Consider the following 22,105-nt stretch of genomic DNA (forward strand, 5'->3'; position numbering starts at 1 on the left):
TGTGCCAGTCAACAGAGAAGGAGCTTAGAGTAAGCTTTCCCTTTACAGTTATGTGCTGTGCTATGGCTGTACAGAATCAGAAAGTATGAGAGCATATATGTTATTTTGTCTTCCTGCATCTGATAAGGCAGGAAGTTCCTTTATTCCAATGAGAAAATGGAACAGAAACTGCTACTCTAAAAATCCAGTGTGTATGGAATACACGTCTCATCACAGATGTGCTAGAAAATGATAAACCTCTTGGCTTAAATTAAAAACAAAAGACAAAAAACCCACAGGCTCTCGTTGACAATTAAAACAGTATTCCTCTACCTAATTACTTGGAATACAAAAATCCCAGTGGAAGGGAGAAGGGTCAGAACTTAATACTTTTAGTGGTCATTATTGCTCTTTTAAAAATTAATATCAATGAATTTCAGATGGTTTCCTCTGGAGGAAATTTTCCATGGGATGATAATAGGAGGCAATGAGGAGAAAAAGGAGACAGAGCTTACTGAGGATGAGGGAAGAGGGGGAATTTTTCCTGTCTTTTCACATGCTTACCTAGTTCTGATTCTGTTTAAATTACCTGCTGGCAACAAATCATTTCATATTGGAAAAATCCACTAGTACCTCATACAGAACTTTCTGAATTGTACTTCTTAAAAACCAGAACAGTAAATGAAGTCTGAAAAAATAATGGTTAATAAATCCCTTAGTGAAAAAGAAGCATTCCAAGTCAGAAGATCTAGGTTCAAGGCGTGGGTCTACCTTTATTAGTTGTCTTTTGCCAGACCCATATCCTCTTTGAAAAATAATTCTGTTATCTACTCAATGGAGATAAAAATACAGCTATCAGGCATACATTATAAGACCTTGTGCAAATCAAGAAAGTGAGATGTTAATGAAAGAAAAGTGGGAAAATATTTATGGAAATATTAAGTGTGGGCCAAAGAGTAAAACAGGCATCTGTCTCTCATATGCTGATTATCCAGAAAATAAAAAAGGAAGAACAAAAATTATAATATATTTCTCTTCCTCTCTATAATTTCCATTAGAAACTATGTTTTATTATAATTTAAAAATTATGCACACTACAGGTTAAGTTAAATTTCTGCCTTCTTATAGTACAGTATTTTTAGTCTTCCTGGCATTAGGTAGGGCTGATTTTTTTTTTTTTCTTTCCTTTACTGTCCCAATATTTTGGCCACCTGATGTGAACAGCCAACTCACTGGAAAAGACCCTGATGCTGGGAATGATTGTAGGCAGAAGAAGAGGGTCACGGAGGATGAGATGGTTGGATGGCACCACCAACTCTATGGACATGAATATGGGCAAACTCCGGGAGATGGTGAGGAACAGGGAAGCCTGGCATGCTGCTGTCCTGAGGTTGCGAAGAGTCAGACATGATTTGTGTCTAAACAACAACCGTGGTTTTAGATACTGAATACAATTTCAAAATAATTTTGGTTTTTATGGATGATAATTTTAAAAGGACTATATAATCAAATGCTTAATAAAAATATCAGATTATTTATAGTGACTTCAGCTCTTAAATTTAAAACTATGATTTTTGCCTATAATTCCTTGCAATAAAATATATATGTGTGTGTGTGTGTGTGTGTGTGTGTGTGTGTGTGTGTGTGTGTGTCATGGCTCTGTTCGCTGGTTGGTGGTATGGCCACTATATTCAAATTGCAGCCAAAACCATATACACCTCCACAGCTTACTGGATAAGTTAACATATCTTTACTATTTTAGATAACTCTTAACCTAGAGAGGTAAAAGTACAAATAACTTTACTTTTTGCTTTCTACAAGTACAGGACCAGTAATACAGAACAGCTCAATATTCTCAAGTCTCTACAAGATACTTTGGAAGCCTTGCCTTGTCATGTCCACCAACCTCCAACCATTAGGTCACCAACTTGCCCAATCTTAACCAAGCTCCTGCTCAAACATTTCCAAAATCTCATTTTTCTTTTCCTCTCCCTCTCCAAGATTCTACTAAGATTCTGTAAACACAGTGATCACTTACTGCATCAAACAATAACCATGACTTTCTTCACCAATAATTATTTTTGTGAGCTGTATTCAGGGAATTGGAATTTGAAAAACTTCCAGAGATTTGAAAGGATTAGCAGCAGGCTTTCTTTTTCAGTTTGAGGAATTATTCTAATAAATTCAAACATCTGTCAAACCGAATTATGAGGGCAAGAAATTAAATTATTATCTACAAAAAGTGGGACTTTTAATGCTTGACTTATACTTCTCAACACAAATGAATCAAAGTTCATTTTCAAATATAAAAGGAAATGCTTGACAAACTAAACATTTGTGCAGTAAAATTAGCTAATTTTTTTTTTTTTTTTTTGCAAACCACAAGACCCTTGGTGATAGATAGTCTTTGGGCTGTGCTATGTCTGCAAATATGACTAGTTTAAGTTTTCTAAATTTTGCACTTATTGTAATATGTGAGACATTTTCCTTGGTGATAATTTAATCCCAAGAAGCCTGGACTAAAACAAAAGTGTTTTTCTGACTCTGTTGCACAAGTTTAACTCTTCTCACCTGAAATGGGTGTTACACATGTAACAAATAGTGAACAGACTTTCATTAGCTATCTATCAATCACTCACGTGTATAAAGAATCCTTCATCTGTGTATTTTAAAATGATGTACTAAAAAATGGAAATTATGCTTTCAGATAAAAGCAGTTCTAAAAATATATTAAATGTAGGTTTAAATTTAGATAATGTGGCAGTAGATTTCACTTAAAAGAGAGAGGATTTCAAAGTGAAGGACAGCAAAAGGAGGCCTACAATCATACCAAATTTGTGTTTGACAAGTAATAAGACTCATCAAGTCTGCGTGCAGAAGTAGTAAGAACTCTATCTTAATGAAAATGTGGACATGAAGACTGTTGCTCTAAGATCATCCCATCTAGTCCCTGGTGTCAGGCATCTCATACTGAGTGCAACTGGCAACTAAAAACTTCATCAGAAGCCTTTTTTAATTCAAGCATAGTTGATTTAAAATGTTGTGTTAGTTTCTGCTGTACAGCAAAGTGATTTTAAGCTACTGTAAACTCTCTTGTTTCTGTAGTTTATCTTGTTATCTTGTTAGTTGCTCAGTCATGCCCGACTCTTTGCGACCCCATGGACTGCAGCTCACCAGGCTCCTCTGTCCATGAGATTTTCCAGGCAATGATACTGGAGTGGGTTGAGAGAGTATTAACAGAAAAATCAGTCTTCCTCTACCATCCAACAAGGCTACAGGTAGTTTCCGTTTATTTAAACAAACAAAAAAGCAAGCAAAAAAGAATTAGAAGAATTCCCACCTGGGACTTCCAGTTCTCAACCTCTCTTGATTTATTGTGTGGTCAGAGTTAAGAGGACAAAGGGTCTGAAGGATGGAGAAATGTCTGGGAGCACGTATGAGTATTTTAAGAGCAAACAATAAAACTCCTAAGTAGATGCTGATGAAAATAATGTTTTACAGTCAGTAAGTAGCTGACCGCTGATTTTAAAAAGCAGTGGCAGGCAGGTTTCTCCAAAAGCAGATTAACAGATCCTAGAATGTGTTGATAGACATTTTCAATCTCACACAGAATAAGAAAAAAAAAAAGAAAAGAAAAAGAGTTTTAGTTTCAAATAACTCCAAAAAAGCTGTACTAAAACAGTCATTTTAATTATCACAATAGTACATCAAGCAAAATGTTTACCTAGACCCCAAATCACTAACTTCATTAGCTGCATGATAGAGGTCAAAAAGAAAACCAAAACAATTATTGAAATAAAATAAAAACTAAACGTATTGTTCCTGTCTCTCCCCAGTGTCTTGAGTCATTATTCTTGTGCTAAGTGAGAAGTTCCACGAAGTGTATTAACTATTTGGGACCATGAAAATGCTATTAATTATACTGATGCAATAACATACCTTTCATAAACTCTCATTTGCTATAGAACCATCCTGGCCTTATAAAAGAACACACTCCGACTAAGTTGGGATAACCATGATACCCCATGGAGTCAAATTCTCCAATAACATGATATTTTGCAGTGCCTCAAGCTTTAGATCAAAAAAAGTCCTCTTTTGGTCAAAAGAGGAACGATGGGAATGCACCAGAAAAAGTAGAAATAGGCCAATATACAGTGACTGCAGTCAGGAAATTAAAAAACGTTTGCTCCTTTGAAGGAAAGCTATGACAAATCCAGACAGTGTATTAAAAAGCAGACATCACTTTGCTGACAAAGGTCCATATGGTCAAAGTTATGGTTTTTCCAGTAGTCACATACAGATGTGAGAGTTGGACCATAAAGAAGGCTGAGCGCTGAACAACTAATGCTTTCAAATTCTGGTGCTGGAGAAGACTCTTGAGAGTCCCTTGGACTGTAAGAAGATCAAACCAGTCGATTGTAAAGGAAATCAACCCTGAATATTCACTGGAAGGACTGATGCTGAAGCTGAAGCTCCAATACTTTGGCCACCAGAAAAGACCCTGATGTGGGGAAAGATTGATGGCAGAAGAAGAGGACGACAGAGGATGAGATGGTTGGATGGCATCACCGACTCAAAGGACATGAATTTAAGCAAGCTCCAGGAGACAGTGGAGGACAGAGGAGCCTGGCGAGCTGCAGTCCATGGGGCTGCAAAGAATCAGACACAACTTAGCGACTGAGCAACAACAGCAGGATGAGACATTGTGCTTTAGTCATCAAGCGAGTAGCCCTGATGCTGCCTCTCACTCTCTGTTTATTAACTCTCTGTTAATAAAATTGTAAAGCCTGACAAGACACTCTCCTGTTAGCAAGGCCGGTGCAGGCAGCCATTGGATTGGCAGCTGCAGACGCTCTTCTTGGGCCCAGTTCCAAGCCCACTCCAACCCTGGAGCCTGCAGAACGCTTTGTGGGAGCATCACACACCAGAATCTGGCCATGTTTGGGTAACTGTTCTGAAACTATTAATGTTTGTGTTTATTTCACATTTGGAGAGGTTAAAATTTCAAAAGTGTGTCTCTATTTACATACAGCTTAATAGGCTCCCCTATTTTGAAAAATTCATTTTAAATGTCAAACCTTTCATGGAACTTCCAATTTTAGTAGTTCTAACTTTTACTGCATGTTGAATGAAACAAAAATATTGACTAAATAGTCTATATGGCAGACATGTTTTAGGTGGATTTGTGTTTTATTTATCATAACACCTATATGCAATAAATGGTCTAACATGAAGACAAACTACTTACTTAGTTCCCAGAATATGCTTGTTGGGAGGGATCCATATGTGTACTAAATCTGATATTCCTCTAAATATCTACAACTCACAGGTTGAAAGCAACAGGCATAAAGAACAGTAAGTGCTGAAAATCAGATCCACCTGCCTTTCAAATCTCACGAGTGTGTTGGATAAACAGACAGATAACCTATGCAAGTATATGTCACCTTGAACAAGTGACTTGACTCTCTCAACTTTAATTTTGTACTTTTAAATAGTGTTTTGGTGAGAATTAAATAGTATAAACAATCAAAACATGTGGGTTATTGCTTGACACAGTGTAAGTATTCAATATCTCTTAGCTCCTGTTCTTTCTTCTAAAACTTGAAAGTTTTAGATTCTCTATATATCTGTGAAAGCATGGATTAAACACAAAGATTTACAGTAGGATTACTTTCTACAGCAAATGGTGTATAAAGGGTATTTATATACCGTACATGGGCTCCCCAGGTAGTGCTGGTAGGAAAGAACTTGCTTGCCAACGGAGGAGATGTAAGAGACATGGGTTCAATCCCTGGGTCAGAAAGATCCCCTGGAGGAGGGCACGGCAACCCACTCCAGTATTCTTGCCTGGAGCATCCCATGGGCAGAAGAGCCTTGTGGGCTACGGTCTATAGGGTCACAAGAGTTGGACACAACTGAAGGGACTTAGCATGCACGCACGCATGCATACACCACTTACAGCGCGTTTGATAAATTGCCTAATTTACACATGTCTCACGTGTGTACATCTGGGTCAGAAACCTGTCCTTTGAATAGGGGTGAGTGTCTCTCAATAACCTTGATAATGGCTACTTAGCATCTGATAGGATCAGTCTCATTGAAAGCATGTTTTAAAACATACTGGTGCTTAATAGTGACCTGTAAAGGTAAATGGCTTTGTGAATATGGGATCCATACTGTAATAATCTGTTGGGGTTATTATAATATTTTTTCTTTGGTTTACAAGGTGAACATATACTGAGAATAACCCCGGCATGCAGTTCATGAGGCTGTTCTGCTGGTCTTAAGCACGGCTTCACCTCCCTGATGTCCAGTGTGGGAGGAAAGATTTTTCTAGCAGCAGCATGTGGCTCAGCAGCAGATACTACAGGCAATTATGCTGGTTGTTCTGAAGCTTCTTGTATATTAGGACACTGCTGATGGGCTTCACTGTCCAGGTAATTGTAAGTGCCAAGATTTTATCTACTATTTTTCCTAAACACTTGATCTCTGGGGCAATCAACCTCTCTATCCACCTCTCCCTCTCTTTGTCTTCTAGAATATAGTACCCTGGGCATGACCCACCACAGTAAATACACAGTCTTTTAAATGAATAGTTTATATCTTGACCCTGGTGTATCCATATTTAATGCTTTACCCTGTACTTCAGTTCAGTTCAGTTGCTCAGTCGTGTCCGACTCTTTGCAACCCCATGAATCACAGCACGCTAGGCCTCCCTGTCCATCACCAACTCCCGGAGTTCACTCAGACTCACATCCATCGAGTCAGTGATGCCATCCAGCCATCTCATCCTCTGTCGTCCCCTTCTCCTCCTGCCCCCAATCCCTCCCAGCATCAGAGTCTTTTCCAATGAGTCAACTCTTCGCATGAGGTGGCCAAAGTACTGGAGTTAGTCTCAGAAAAAAATTTCTAAAGGTGTTTTACATTATACATCCAGGAGAAGAGTAAACATCTACAAAGTTCTTACATACCTACATTGGACAAAAATAATTTTATTACATGTTCATTTAATTCATTGTACCACTTTGGTTTTGAGAATGCTTATTTGGAAGCTTTGTTTTATTGCTCAACTACTTTTTTGGGTACCTGATATTTTGTTAAGAGTTGTCATTTATCAAGCACTTACTTTGGGATGAGTACTGGGACAAGCTCTGCTTATGTATTAAAATTTCACAAAAGTGTCTAAGCTTAAGTATTATTTTTATTCCCATTTTTTAGATGAAGACATTAAAACTTAGACAATTTCAGTAATATGCCTAAGACCACTTAGTGTTAAGTCCAGATTTGAACCCAGAGATATGTATCTAAATCATTTCTCAGTTTTTAACTATTTTAGATGTTTTCAACAGTATGCTGCTGCGTAGTCGCTTCAGTCGTGTCTGACTCTGTGTGACTCCAGAGACGGCAGCCCACCAGGCTCCCCCGTCCCTGGGATTCACCAGGCAAGAACACTGGAGTGGGTTGCCATTTCCTTCTTCAATGCATGAAAGTGAAAAGTGAAAGTAAAGTCGCTCAGTCGTGTCCGACTCTTAGCGACCCCATGGACTGCGGCCCACCAGGCTCTTCCATCCATGGGATTTTCCAGGCAAGAGGACTGGAGTGGGGTGCCATTGCCTTCTCCATTTCAACAGTATACATATGGCTAAAAAAATGTTTTGGGATGCTGCAACAAAGATTACTTTCTATAGTATTTGCTTGACAGTTGAGAAAAAAAACCTGAATGTGAAGTCAGGAAATAAAAATGTATGACAGAAATTGATCAACATATGTTCTCTTTATTTTCGCAATTCAATAATTATAGAATTTTATTTCTTAAAGTAGAATGCTAAGATGCAGAAACCGGAAAGACAAAGATTGGACACAGCCATATATCACAGCCTAGCTTCTGGAGGAAGCGTGGCAGGTTGTATTTGAGCAAAAAACATTTGAAATAACTATTTCAAGGTGGTCTTTAAAGTGGAAGAATACAGTTTTCCATCTGAATCAAAAAATAATTTAATAGATTAACTAATTAATATAAACATGAACCCACCCATGTATTTGACCTCTTAGCTAATTTTTTATCCTAGAAGGTAATGGGGGCAATGCCAATACTATCTTAACTACTGTGGCACCAGCAGGGCTCCCTGCATACAGACACATTTTCTATGTTTTTTTTCCCCTTCTTCTAATTTGAACCCAGGTGGACAGAGGTGGGTCTGTGATAGATTATTGGGAACCACGGTTTGCAGAAAAAATTAGGCAAGATTTTTAAATTGACAATTTTTAGATTGACAATTTCGTTCCAAGTTTCCTTCTGCATTTCTGTGCTCCAGTTTTAATTATCACTTTGAGTAAGTGTACTGGATATATACTTATCAACTCCTCATTTCCCCTGTGGACCACACTGTGGGTTACGAAATACAATTTCCATTTTGTCTGCTGATGGCCTAAATAAAGTACACACAAAACAACAAGGATGGGCTTCTTAATTTAGCAGGATAAAATGCTCATATAACAGTGGCCCTGGGGTTTAGATTAGAGGAGAAAGAGAACTAGATTCCACCTCAGTGGAGTTGGATAATTTCTAAAAGATTTAGCACAAAAGAACTGGGCCACCCCACACTATGAACACTTCGAAAAATCTAACACTGATATATTAATTTTTTCACATTCTTTAATACAGGGATCCATGGCATACATGCAATTATATCTTATGATATTTTAAGCACAACTATCATAGGAACAAAATTGTAAAAGAAATGTTAAGGATATGAATATCATGGCAAGTTTGTATTAAATATATGTTGAACTGTAAAATATATGACATACATATCATGCATCATTGAATTCCATTAGCCTCTTCCATGTGTAAGTGTAATAAATACCAGAATAAAATATCTTAATAGACAAATATATTAAAAATTACAAATTTGAATAACCAATACATATTTTTTTAAATGAACTTTCCCATCAGTGAGCTATGTTTTTTAGTTTTTTCAACATAGTTCCTCTAAATATATGACCATTTTTTATTCCAAACCAATACACATTCCAGGCCATAATCCTTATCAAAATCATTGCTGTCATTATCATCAGGCACATTTAATGAGTATTCATTACCACCTGAGCCTTAGGAATTCATAAAGTTACGCAGTAGAGTAAGGAGTTAGCAAGTTAGTGGACTGTCAGCGTATATGAAAAAGATCATGAATGGTGCCAGTGAAAGAAGCATTGTGGTCTGTGAATGTTACAAGGCTTCACTGAGAAAGTAGCACTTGATAATGGACCTTGTATAGTTAGAATTTACATAATAACTTCAGAATCAAAAGCATATTTCACTCTGGAACACAGCAGGAACAAAGGCATGCTCCACTTCAGCCCTTTGACTCAAAAGTTTTACACAATGAGAGATGAGATTGGAAGGAAACAAACATTTTATGAAGGTTACTGGACTCTGACCTATGTATGCTATTTGTACTTGACACAGGAGGCAATGAAGCTCACTGATGATTTCTGAGTAGAGGGAATGATAATTGCAAGTTTATATTTGGAAACTCCTGACATTATAGAGGAAGCTGCAGAGACCAGCTGGGACAAAGGAGAACATGTCCTGAGTGGCTTCTGGCTTCATACACTGGCATTTTTCTGTTCATATGTGTTACGCTTTTTGTTTCCACCCTTAGCATCAGATCAGATATATTTGGCTATACTTTTGGAAAGTAGGGTAAATGACAGTTTAATATAAGAACACAGATATTCCAAGCATGCTGTAGATCCCACTGCCTAAAGAGAGGTAGACCTTGAATGACAGAACATTCCAGATGGCAGAAGGTGTGAAAATGCTGGGAGAGCAACAGAGGAGAGAGGGTTTGAGCCAGTTCTACACAGGCATGTAGTCCTTAGTTCTCTACTACACAGGTTAAAGGGCAGTAGGAAACAACTAATTTACACTTGACTTCCATGCATTGATTTTGTTATCTTCCCAATAGATACAAATCAAGTTGTGCTCTTGGAGCAGTGCTTGACAGGGCAGACGATACACACACTGGTGGATAGAACCAGTTTAACAGCAAAGTACTGATGATAATTCAGAGAGCCATCTGCATTTACTGCGTAAGAAATTATTGTATAATTTCAGTGGTACCTTTGATGTTCTCCATGTAAATGTGGACACATGCAAAATTGTTAACATCTAACACCAAACAACTCTTCCATCACCATTAATTCTAAACACAATGATTGAATATTAACTCAACCTGATAATAAATTAAGAGCAAGGCAAAAGCATGATATACAATGAAGATGATATCAGTATGACCGCCAAATGGACCAAAAATTAGTAATTTAGAGTAGAATTCTCATGAATGAGATTAATGCCCTTATAAAAAGGCTCCAGGGAGATCTCTAGCCCCTTCGTCATGCGAGGATACAAGGAGAAGCCTGTAACCCAGAAGAGGACCCTCATTTGACCATGTGGGTACTCTGGCCTCAGATTTCCAGACCCTAGAACCTTGAGAAATACATTTCAGTTGTTTCCAAGTTGCACAGTCTCTAGAATTTTATTACAGCATCACAAACGATCCAAGGCAGATAGTACTTACTGAATAAAGTTCTCATCATTTTCTTTGAGTCCTATCAATATCCACTAGTCTTCCTTGAACGACTCTTAAAACTATGATCTTTATCATTGTTACCCCTCAGGCAGTTCATAAGTTTCTCCCTTTTCTACTAGTCGATAATTTTTCATCTACCTCTGGAAAAGTAAGAAATATTCTTAAACAATATGTTTATAATGATGAGTGATGGTATTCAAACAAAGATTGGGCATTTAAAAAATAAGGAAAAAGAAAAGAAAAAATATTCTTAGCAGAAAAATATGTCTGTCAGTATGTTAAGATTATATATATGGTGGTGCTAGTGGTAAAGAACCCGCCTGCCAATGCAAGAGACATAAGAGACGCAGGTTCAATCCCTGGATTGGGAAGATACCCTGGAGGAAGAAATTACAATTTGTTCTAGTATTCTTCCATGGAAAATCTCAGGGTCAAAAGACCCTGGCAGGTTACAGTCCATAGGGTCACAAAGAGTTGGACACGGCTGAAGCAACTTAGCATGCACACATATATGTGTGTGTGTGTGTGTATATACACACACACACACACACACACACATATATATATATATATATATATATATATGTGAAGTGAGGTGAAGAGAAAGTTGCTAAGTCATGTCTCTTTGTCACCCCGAGGATTATACACTCCTTGAAATTCTCCAGCCAAAAATATTGGAGTGGATAGCCTTTCCCTCATCCAGGAGATCTTTCCAACCCAGGGATTGAACCCAGGTCTCCCGCATTGTTGGCAGATTCTTTACCAGCTGAGCCACAAGGGAAGCCCATGTACATGTATATTTAAACACACACATATATAAACCCATATATATATATATATATATAAATTCCTTTCCTCCACATGTCTCATTCTTTCCGTAATAAAATGATCTCAGCATTTCACTCCACTGTCTGATTGCACTGATACTGCAAGACCATCGCAGCCTTTCTACTGCAGCATTATTTCTAACACCACACTGCTCCGGAAGCATCTACCATCCCCTCGGGCACCTGCTGTAATTCCCAAATATGCTCCCCTCTCCCCTTTAAAAACTAGAGCCAACCCAACAATCAGGCTAAAGTTAGGAAATACAAGGACCAAAGAAATGCAAACTAAGTCTATTAAATGGCAGGGAGTGCAGATATCAGCGACGCCTCTGCCTTTGGGTTATGGTCAATCAACTCACAAGCTCTGTTTTTCATAAAGTGGCTATATTAGCAAACTGGCCAGAACTCCTTCTCTGATTTCTCATACATTTTTTTTTTAATCTCATGAAAATGTTTTCTAGTGACATTGGCTTTTACTTATCCACCTGTGGTTTAGACACACAAACAGCAGGCAGGTCAAATCTCCTCCCCTGAATGCCTCCCACTCCACCGGGGTTGGCCTGGGAAGCTGCAAATGCAGAGACCTGGGCCCGGCCAGGGCTTGGGGAGCAGACCCCAAGGTGCAGAGAGGTTCCTTGAGGGACAAGCCCATGTGCTTCTTTTCCTTCTAGGAGGGAACGAGGGGCTAGATCATTGGCAGGAAACCTCTTGCCTGCTGGGCGCTCAGCTAGGAATCCCAGTATATCAGAACCAATTATATTCAAATGTAAGTACAAAAAAGTCATTTTGACTCGAATATAAATGATTCTAGCTGCCATGTTGTATTACCCACTCCACTGCTCCTCTTCATTAGCAATGATAATTGAGCGATGACTGCGTGCACTTAATGATAATATGATTAACGGTGTATTTACCAACCTTGCTGGTGAGTGCCCGCATAAAGGGAGTGTTTCCTATAAGCTATTGTCATCATCACCTGCAAACACAAGCCACTGAAGCCACTGTGTTTGTAAAGTCTGGAGACAAACTGTTACTGAATCTCAAGACTGTCGCGTCACTTTATCCCTGTTGTCTTGTGGGTACCGCGAAAGCCTTCATTAACAAGAAATAAGAATGAATGCTATGGAGTGAAAGAGAGGAGATGTAAACAGCTGCTCTTTCTTTTCTGAAATTGTGTATCATTTACATTTTTCTCACCTCTCTTTAACATTAATCCACAGGCTTCTTTTCTCCAGACACGAGATTTAAAGAGTAGAGTTTATGGTTTGTTTTTCTGTTATTTTTCAAGTGCTACCATTAAAATGAAGAGCCAAAGTAAATCAGCCAGAGATCAAGCAGAATTAGAATAGAGAGAGTTAATTTTTCTAAAACAAACAAAAAAACCATCCTTATATCTGACAGAGGTAACTATAAAGTACATGCCCAGCATTTGGCCTTTCTTGCATTATATTCACCCAAAAGTTATGAAATATATAACTAACAATGCGACTCTGTGTATAGCACACTGACACCCTCCCTAACTGAAACCTATAACTTATAGGTGCAAGACAGAATAATAAGTTACATGTATCATTATCATATGAGACCATTCCGAAGGAAAACATACAAAAATGCGAAATGGCACATTTTTGTTTCTCTCCTATTTTATATTTGGAGAGTCTTAAAAAAACAATAACTGCAGTAATACTTGGAAAAATCCATGCCTGGTGGGACAGCTTTCTTTTTGTTTGTTAAAAGGAAAAGAGTCTTTGTAAATGTGCTTTCCTTATGACTTTAATTTCACGTTGGCGGATTCCTATTCTCAGACCCCTGTAGACTTCCTGGTCCGGGAAAAAAGCTTTTCTTTGGGGTCCCCTGAGTAGGTTTGTGACAACTGAAAATGCGCAGGTAAAACTAACACAGAATAGTCATTTCGGAGCCAATTTTCTGCAGTGGCAACGACAGGCAAGCAGTTTCTTACCCACCACTGGTTCCAAGGAGATTTTTCTCACAGCACCCACCCAGCCCACATGAAACACTAGAGACTGTTGGCGAATCCTTTGGGGGATAATTTCATTTTCATCCTGTTTCACTTCCCCTTAGTCTTTGGAAAGGAGCATTTACATTCCTCTGGAGGAGGGTGTAGTAGCCCACTCCAGTGTTCTTGCCTAGAGAATCCCATCGACAGAGGAGCCTGATGGGCTACAGTCCATAGGGTCTCAAAGAGTTGGACATGGCTGAAGCAACTTAGCATGTGTGCAGTGCTCAAATCTTTAACATGGAAATAAAACCTACCCAATTCAGAGAGTAAGTAAATTATCATGTCTTTGGCATAAGACATGACTGGTTTCTTCAATTAAATTCAGACCGGAATTAAAAGCACTCACACATCCAGATAAACACCAAAGCACAGTGTTAGAAAAGACAGAAAGAATAGTGTAGAAAGTGTGCCTGGCAACAGAACAGCCCTGTAACATATTAGCAGCACTGAAGATATATTATGCTATTCAGTATACCCTTGTAAGTTCAGGCATCTCTCTATTTTATGGTTGAAGAAATCCAGAATTGGCACATACTTTACTCATGCTGCATAGCTGGTAAGAGAAAGAGAATTCACACTCAGGTCCAAGGTTGAAGTGCGTGTCCTTCCTTTCATATCTAGAGTATACTGAAAAATAATGAGCGTGATGAATAGCATTTCTACCCAGCTACAGTATTTCTAGTTACTAGAATGTAGGAGAAAAATCACAACTGTGTATTATAAAAATCCATCTTCATATCTATACAGAAAAAATATCATCTTGTTGTTAGGAGAAAATTCAACTTTTTCTCTTTAATATAATTAATTTTGACTCAGTCAACAGACATCACCACTCCTGTAGTGTTAAGTAAACTAAGAAATCAAGAATTGTGAAGAGAATTTGAAGTTTAGGAAGAATGCACAAACTCAAATGTTATCACTCATAAATGAAAAGCAATCACAAAAGAATTAGAATGATGAAATTGTGGCATTAAATAGTAGAAAGACTTGCTTGATTATGCTTCTATTAATATTTCAAACAATGCGATGTAGATGGCTCCAAACTCCACAAGGGCCTCCCAGAGTTTCAGGGGAAAGCCTGGTAACACTTTGCATCCCTGGAGAGTCCTAACAAACAAGAGGATGTTCCCAAGTGCCTGCTACAGACCAAGGGGATTTGCATCATTGCTCCCTGCTCCCAGGAGGAAGAAATGGCAACACATTCAGCTGTTCTTGCCTGGGAAATTCCATGGACAGAGGCACCTGGTGGGCTACAATCCATAGGGTCACAAAAGAGTCAGACATGACTTAGCAACTAAAACAACCACAGCAACACACACACAGACCCAAAATAAAACAGCAAAGAATCCTCACTGCACGTACCGCCAATACACAAGGTTAGGAATTAGAAGAATTAGATTATAAGCCAAACCCTTCCACTAACTAACAATAAGACCTCGGTCAAATCCATCCCACCAAGCCTCACTGGTGAACTGAGTACATGATTACACCGATCTCTCATACTTGGATAGTCATGAGGGGTTCAAAGAAGGTAAAGTTCATGGGGACATCCTTCCATTGTAAACACCATTCAAAGGCAATTATTGTTATTTTCATGCTGTTGTGTAATTTCTGCAGTTCCTGCTATGATATTGTTTTTGAAACAGCTGGTTACCTATCAGGAGGAACAACTTCATCCCTGAAGCAACCCCCATCCAGAACAGTTTTCCTCTGTATCAGGTGGGTTTGCATGATGAAATGATTGCCCTGCATGGCTGGTAACTTAATTCTGTGACTGTTTTTTGAGAAATCAGTCACAAATAGGAGGTTTCTTACAAAGAAATTACAAAATGAAATGAAATCATATACCACAAACTTGGGAATGCAATATTCTGATTACTAATAAACCTTAAAAACATCAGATGGAAGGGAAGATCTTTAGGTAAAAATATTTTAGAGTAAACAGATGGAAAAATAGCACCATTTTAATAATTCTATAAATATTCTCTAGATTTTGGGATGACCTGGCTTCCGTTAAAAACAAATAACCATCAACAACAACTCTGCTTACTTTTATCCTTTTCTAAACTATCGTTGTTTTTTTTTCCCTCCCTCTTACAAGGTCAAAAATAGTGAGTTCTCTACACCAGAATCTTGGATTTTTAACCCCTTTTGATTGTCATACACCAGCAGTGTTTTAAAGGGCTTGAAGCGGGGGGAGGGGGGCGTTTTCTGTACCAAATCTACACAGTACCTGTGTTTCCGACCCATCTCCGACTTCCCAGAGCTGTGCAATAATGATTAGTTTTTAAGCTGCTTAAAAGAGATTCTGAGATTTTAAGCTTTTTTTTCTTTTCCTTTCCTCTGAGTGAGCCAGAAAAGAGGAGCATTCAGACTGAGCCATAGCTCCATCTCCTGGAAGTGTACAACACTAACAGAGGTATCTAAGACATTTTCTCACTAAAGCACTTGTGCTCAGTCTGTGTGCAAAAGACCTTTCATGTCTCACTCACAAAGCAAGGTTATTCTTCACTCCATCAGAAAGGGAGAGACACACACCTTAGAAAACCTTCAGTTACTGAAGGGAATGACTTTGTTGGAACACAACTTGAAGAAAGCCTTGCCTGACAATAAACCCCTCTTAGAAAGAAAGGTTCCTTACACAGGGAGCTAGCCTGCTGCTGCTAAGTCGCTTCAGTCGGGTCCGACTCTGTGCGACCCCATAGACAGCAGCGCACCAGGCCCCCCCGTCCCTGGGATCCTCCAGGCAAGAACACTGGAGTGGGTTGCCATTTCCTTCTCCAATGCATGAAAGTGAAAAGTGAAAGTGAAGTTGCTGAGTCATGTACGACTCTTTGCAACCCCGTGGACTGCAGCCCACCAGGCTCCTCTGTCCATGGGATTTTCCAGGCAAGAGTACCGGAGTGGGGTGCCATTGCCTCATCCGGGGATCTAGCATACAGCCAGATAAAAGAGCCCTTTGTGACATACCAGAACCACAGGTTATCTGATGAAATTTCTATTTGGGAAAAAATTGAAACTGCGTTAGGTGCCACTTTCCATTTTAAACATGACGTGACAAGTTGTACCTTATACCTAGCTTCTGGTGGCTATTTTTCCATATTGTATTTTCCTATCGAGCATCTGCTTTTCTATTTTAATGTTAGAAAAATAAGCCTTGGTTATGCAAATATGATTTCTAATTTTACATATTTATGTTTCTATATCAAGTTGAAATGCATCTGCTGGAGACCATACTTAATTTTTAAATTCTAAAATAGTTGCTGTCCATATTGTCCATTTGTAGTTAAAAAAAAAAAAGAGAGATCGGATTTTACTGTTTCCAGTCATGGATTCCATATTTCTCTCCCTTTGAGGTAACTTGAGGCTATCTAAAGTAGGAGAGGCTCAGGTTATGTCCAAATATACAATAGAATCCCCTAGTCTTCTCGGTTCTATCTTGTCCATCATTAATACATTTTTGGCACATTGGAATTGGATGATACCACTCTAATGGCAGAAAGTGAAGAGAAACTAAAGAGCCTCTTGATGAGGGTGGAAAAAGGAGAATAAAAAAGCTTGCTTAAAACTCAACATTTAAAAAACTAAGATAATGGCTTCAGGTCCCTTCACTTCATGGCAAATAGGGAAAAAGTGGGAAGAGTAACAGACTTTATTTTCTTGGGTTTTAAAATCATTGCAGACAATGACTGCAGCCACAAAATTAAAAGATGGTTGGTCCTTGGAAGAAAAGCTATGACAAAACTAGACAGTATTTTAAAAAGCAGAGATATCACTTGGCCAACAAAGGTCCATCAAGTCGAAGCTATGGCTTTTCCAGTAGTCATGAATAGATGTGAAAGTTGGACCATAAAGAAGGCTGAGTGCCGAAGTACTGATGCTTTTGAATTGTGGTTCTAAGGAAGACTCTTGAGAGTTCCCTGGACAGCGAAGAGATCAAACCAGTATATCTTAAAGGAAATCAACTCTGAATATGCATTGGAAGGATAGATGCTGAAGCTGAAGCTCTAACACTTTGGCCACCTGATGTGAAAAACCAACTCTTTGGAAATGACCCTGATGTTGAGAAAGATTGAAGGCAGGAGGAGAAGAGGGTGAAAGAGTATGAGACATTTGGACAGCATCACTGACTCTGACTCAATGGACATGAGTTTCAACAAACTTCAGGCGATGGTGAAGGACAGGAAAGCCTGGCGTGTTTGTGGTCCATGGAGTCACAAAGAGTCAGACACAACCTAGCATCTGAACAAGAACATGCTATGTTATTCAGTAGGGATCAGCTGTTTATTTACAAAGATTTGATTTTTTTCTTTTTTTACTCTCCTTAAATATTTCTCCCTTTTTCCATCCTGAGAACTCCAGGGAACTAAATACTCACCTTTGCCTATTCTGTATTCTATAAAATTGTGTTAAATGGAGATTGAGATCATATTACAGAATTGGTTTCTAATCTGGAAACAAACAAAAAAATCTATATAACTATTAAAGGTGAATGAACTGTAGCCAGCACTCTGATATTAATAAAATCATTATAATGCACAATAAAATACAAAGTCCAATTTATTAAATAAGATTGGGAACATGGCCCTTTGGTAGGTTGAACATTGTAAGAAAATTAAAAATCACCATATTTGGGTGAATAGGATAACGACAGTCAAAAAGCACAAACTTCCAGTTAGAATAGGATAAAGACAGTCAAAAAGCACAAACTTCCAGTTAGAAATAAATATTGAGGATGTAATACATAACATGATTAACATAATTAACACCACTCTATGTCACATATAAAATTATGAGAGTAAATCCCAAGAACTCTAATTTTAAGGAAAAATATGTTTTGCTTTTTATTTTATTTAGTATCTTTATGAGAAAATGGGTGTTTACTAAACTTGTGGTAAATGACATATGTAAATCAAATCACTATGTGATAAACCTTAAACTTATACAGTGCTATATGTCAGTTATATCAATAAACTGTAAAAACAAAATTACCATGTTATTTTTTAATTTTCAAGGAATTATATATATATATATATAGACAGAGACTACACTTAACAATAAAAGTAGCTTGATTATGATATAATCTCACTTTGATGCTTCAGAAAGAGCACTTTGGGCCTCCAGATCATTATGATAAACACAGGTGTCAGTATCAAGCACTAAAGAACCAGAAGCTAGAAAAGCTAACTCGAATGTGGTCCTGGAATCAGGATATAGTCCTTTACAAATATTTCTGGGTACCTATTTCTGTGCTGACTATCCATCTCTTTTTCACAAAAGTGAAATATAGGATATATGTGTGCAAATCCATGGACTACATGCTTTATAGTGAACGTGGGTACTTCAGGTCTCCCCATCTCCATCTCATATATGGCTTTGCTTGATTAACATGCTTCATTCAGTGGCCACAAAGGAGCTTGCATTTGAGATGAGAGTTTTCTGTGGGCTTTCTGATGATTGGCTGGCAGCCAAAGCACTTATCCTGCTATTCAGGATATATTGTAGAAAACCATATAATGGCACCTAAGAGTCTTTAATTGCTAATTGTTCCTAATAACTGTTTAGTATATAATGCAAACAATAATACATGATGTCAGTTTGAATTTCAAGGTTGTTATTCAATCCCAAGTTTCTGCTGTGTTATGTTCTCTTCCTGTGGTTAATGATGTCTGAAAAACCCTCAGTGGAGTAACAATCCTGGCTTGGGTAAGGGGCAAGGTCTGTATTAAAAGATGAACAATAAGAGAAAAAAATAGAAAAGAGAGGTTTGAGTAATAGCCTACTCTATGTCTGAATACAATACCAAGTACTGTACAGAATGAAATGAATGGCAACTTTTGTGCTTCCAATTACAATACATATCTCAGTAGCCTTTCAGAGATTAACCACACTGCGGATTATCAGCGGAATTTGGAATTCTCTTCTTCATTGTCAACTACATCCAAAGAGTTCCGTTATGCTCTGGGGATCACTTTCTCTAGGTCTTATTCTTCAAGAATGAAGACAAGCTTTCATTATTTCTGAGGAACTCTCGCACAGATAGATGTGCATTGATCCATCTCCTTTCGCCTCACACTGGCTAAAGCCAGAACATGGAAGCCTTCTTATAACAGGCACCAGAAAAAAATGTGATGGGGCCAAGCTCTGGCTAGCTAATAGTCTTTCAAGTACTTCTCCCTCTGTTCTGTCTGCAATTTCAGTAAGATTTCCAGCACTTGGGGTTAAAATGTCCTCAAGCCCTTTAGAAGCTGGCATCTAATTGCTTCTTCATGTTGCCAAATGACTGAGTGTTTTCTTCATTGACTTGGTTTCTGCCCAATTCTGGAAGAGACAGTAAGCAGGATAAGAGAGACTGGGGAAGTATAAAACTCACTCAGAGAAGGAAGAGCTGATCTGGGAGTCAGGGGAGAGTACAGAAAAGCCAAGTAAAACATTGAAAAACTGTAGATTGGGCAAAAGAATGGGGAATAAGATTAGAGTGGAGTGTCTGTAGGAAAAAAAAAAATCTGCTTGTGTTTGAAAAATATTAAATAGAAATCTCTCCTGACATATGTGTGTGTGATCTATATACAGTGATATATCCAAAACAGTGTTCTATTCTTTCCTGGCCTCTCTGGTCACAAAAAGCACAGTAAAGTATTTGGGTCATTACTCCCATTCCACATCGTTCCTTATCTAATTTTGATAGATCACAAAATGGCCACATCTTTGCCTTTTCCTTGCTTGCTTTGGAATTTAGAAGCTCCTCCCAACACCATCCAGATGTTCTTTCTCTTCCTCGCACATCTGACCTGCCATGTGACTCACTTAAGCCCATACAATGTGATGGAAGTCATATTAAGCCTCTCTCCCATGCTTCTACTCTCACATACTATGTGAAAAACCCGGCTAACCTGAAGGAAGATGAAATATAATGGGGAACACAGATGAGTCCTCCTAGCACAGGTGATCCTAGATTTACCAGCTCCTAAACAACCTGGCTGCACACACAAGATGGACGAATAAATGCAATAAAAGGACCATATCACTGAGCTCCGCCCAAGTTTCTGCCCAGAAGAATCAAGGGTTCAATAAATGTGCATTAAGCCACTACGTTTTGGGGTGATTCATTTTGCAGCAAAGGCTAACTCTTGCAATAACCAACTTACATTTCTTGGATGGCTTAATTGTTGTGAAGTGATAGTATATTAAGTATTAAATTTCTATTCAGAATTCACATTTTTCTTATAATCTTCTTACATAAATCTCCCAAGAGCCCTACATGAACACCTGGCTATATTAATCATATTTGTGGTTCAAGATACAAGATGGTTTGAGAGATACTAAACTGTAATTCAGGGACTTCCCTGATAGCTCAGTTGGTAAAGAATCTGCCTGCAATGCAGGAGACCCCGGTTTGATTCCTGGGTTGGGAAGATCCACTGGAGAAAAGATAGGCTACCCACTCCAGTATTCTTGGGCTTCCCTTATGGTTCAACTGGTAAAGAATCTGCTTGCAATGCGGGAGACCTGGGTTCGATCCCTGGGTTGGGAAGATCCCTGGAGAAGGGAAAGACTACCTACTCCAGTATTCTGGCCTGGAGAATTCCATGGACATCGCAGAGTCAGATAGGACTGAGCGACTTTCACTTTCAGTTTCCTTTCACTTTCAATATGCAATTCTTGCACTTAAAAAACTTTGGTTAAGACTATGCCTATGGAACAGAACAAAGTCAGCTATCCATTTATTTGTTCAATACAGATGCTCATTTCATAAGATGCAAGATATTTTGATCTTGAATCCTAGCAGCTATTTTAAGACTTGGATTTTGGGGAAATGATACATTTGGGGAGAAAGAGTTACTTACATTGGCCATCAAGATATATGAGTTCTAAGTCTAGTGAGTTTCTTTGTCCTCCAATTCATAAAAGAAGCAAAACTAAGAAAACTAGATTGTTCACCTACTATAACAGCACACAGATCTATCTCTGCCTCCTTTGTGTTGTTCTTCAAAGCACCTGAATAATTTCAGGATTCAGTAACTCCTCAAAAAATTACTAGTTCTACCAACATCAGGCAGTCAAGCAGTTTATTCATCATCAGAAAGCCTCCTGACTTCAATGGCTCTGGTAACACAGAGATGGTAATGACATTACCTAATTCTGTCATGCACAAATAATTTAATTTTTTTCTCTGTGATTAAAATGGAAATTACTCACAACTTAGAATTGCTGTTAAATAATGGGCGACAAATTCCACGTGAGTATCAGAAACTGCACCATATGCTTATGAGCAGAAACTTGGTCGAGCTCCTTTCAGTTGGAAAAATAAAGCAGAAAAACTGGTTTTGAATAGAGTAAGTAACAGTAAATGGATGAAATCGTACTAAATTCCAAAGGTTTCTGTTTTCCATCAAGACTTAGGCGGGAAATAAATGGCTTTATCATACGGAGTAATTGAGAAGAGGAAAGACAACATTTGCCAACATGTGGGCAGGAGCTCTGTGGAAGATCTCAGATTAGGAGTAGCAGGGAGCACCGATGATCCCCTCGAGAGGGGGCAGTTGTGCTGTACTATGCTGTGCCAAGTCATTTCAGTCATGTCTAACTCTGCAACCCTATGGACTGTGGTTCACCAGGCCCCTCTGTTCATGGAATTCTCCAGGCAAGAATACTGGAGTATGTTGCCATGCTCTCCTCCAGGG

Source organism: Bos mutus, chromosome 27 (assembly GCF_027580195.1).
Source record: "Bos mutus isolate GX-2022 chromosome 27, NWIPB_WYAK_1.1, whole genome shotgun sequence".
Classification (NCBI taxonomy): domain Eukaryota; kingdom Metazoa; phylum Chordata; class Mammalia; order Artiodactyla; family Bovidae; genus Bos; species Bos mutus.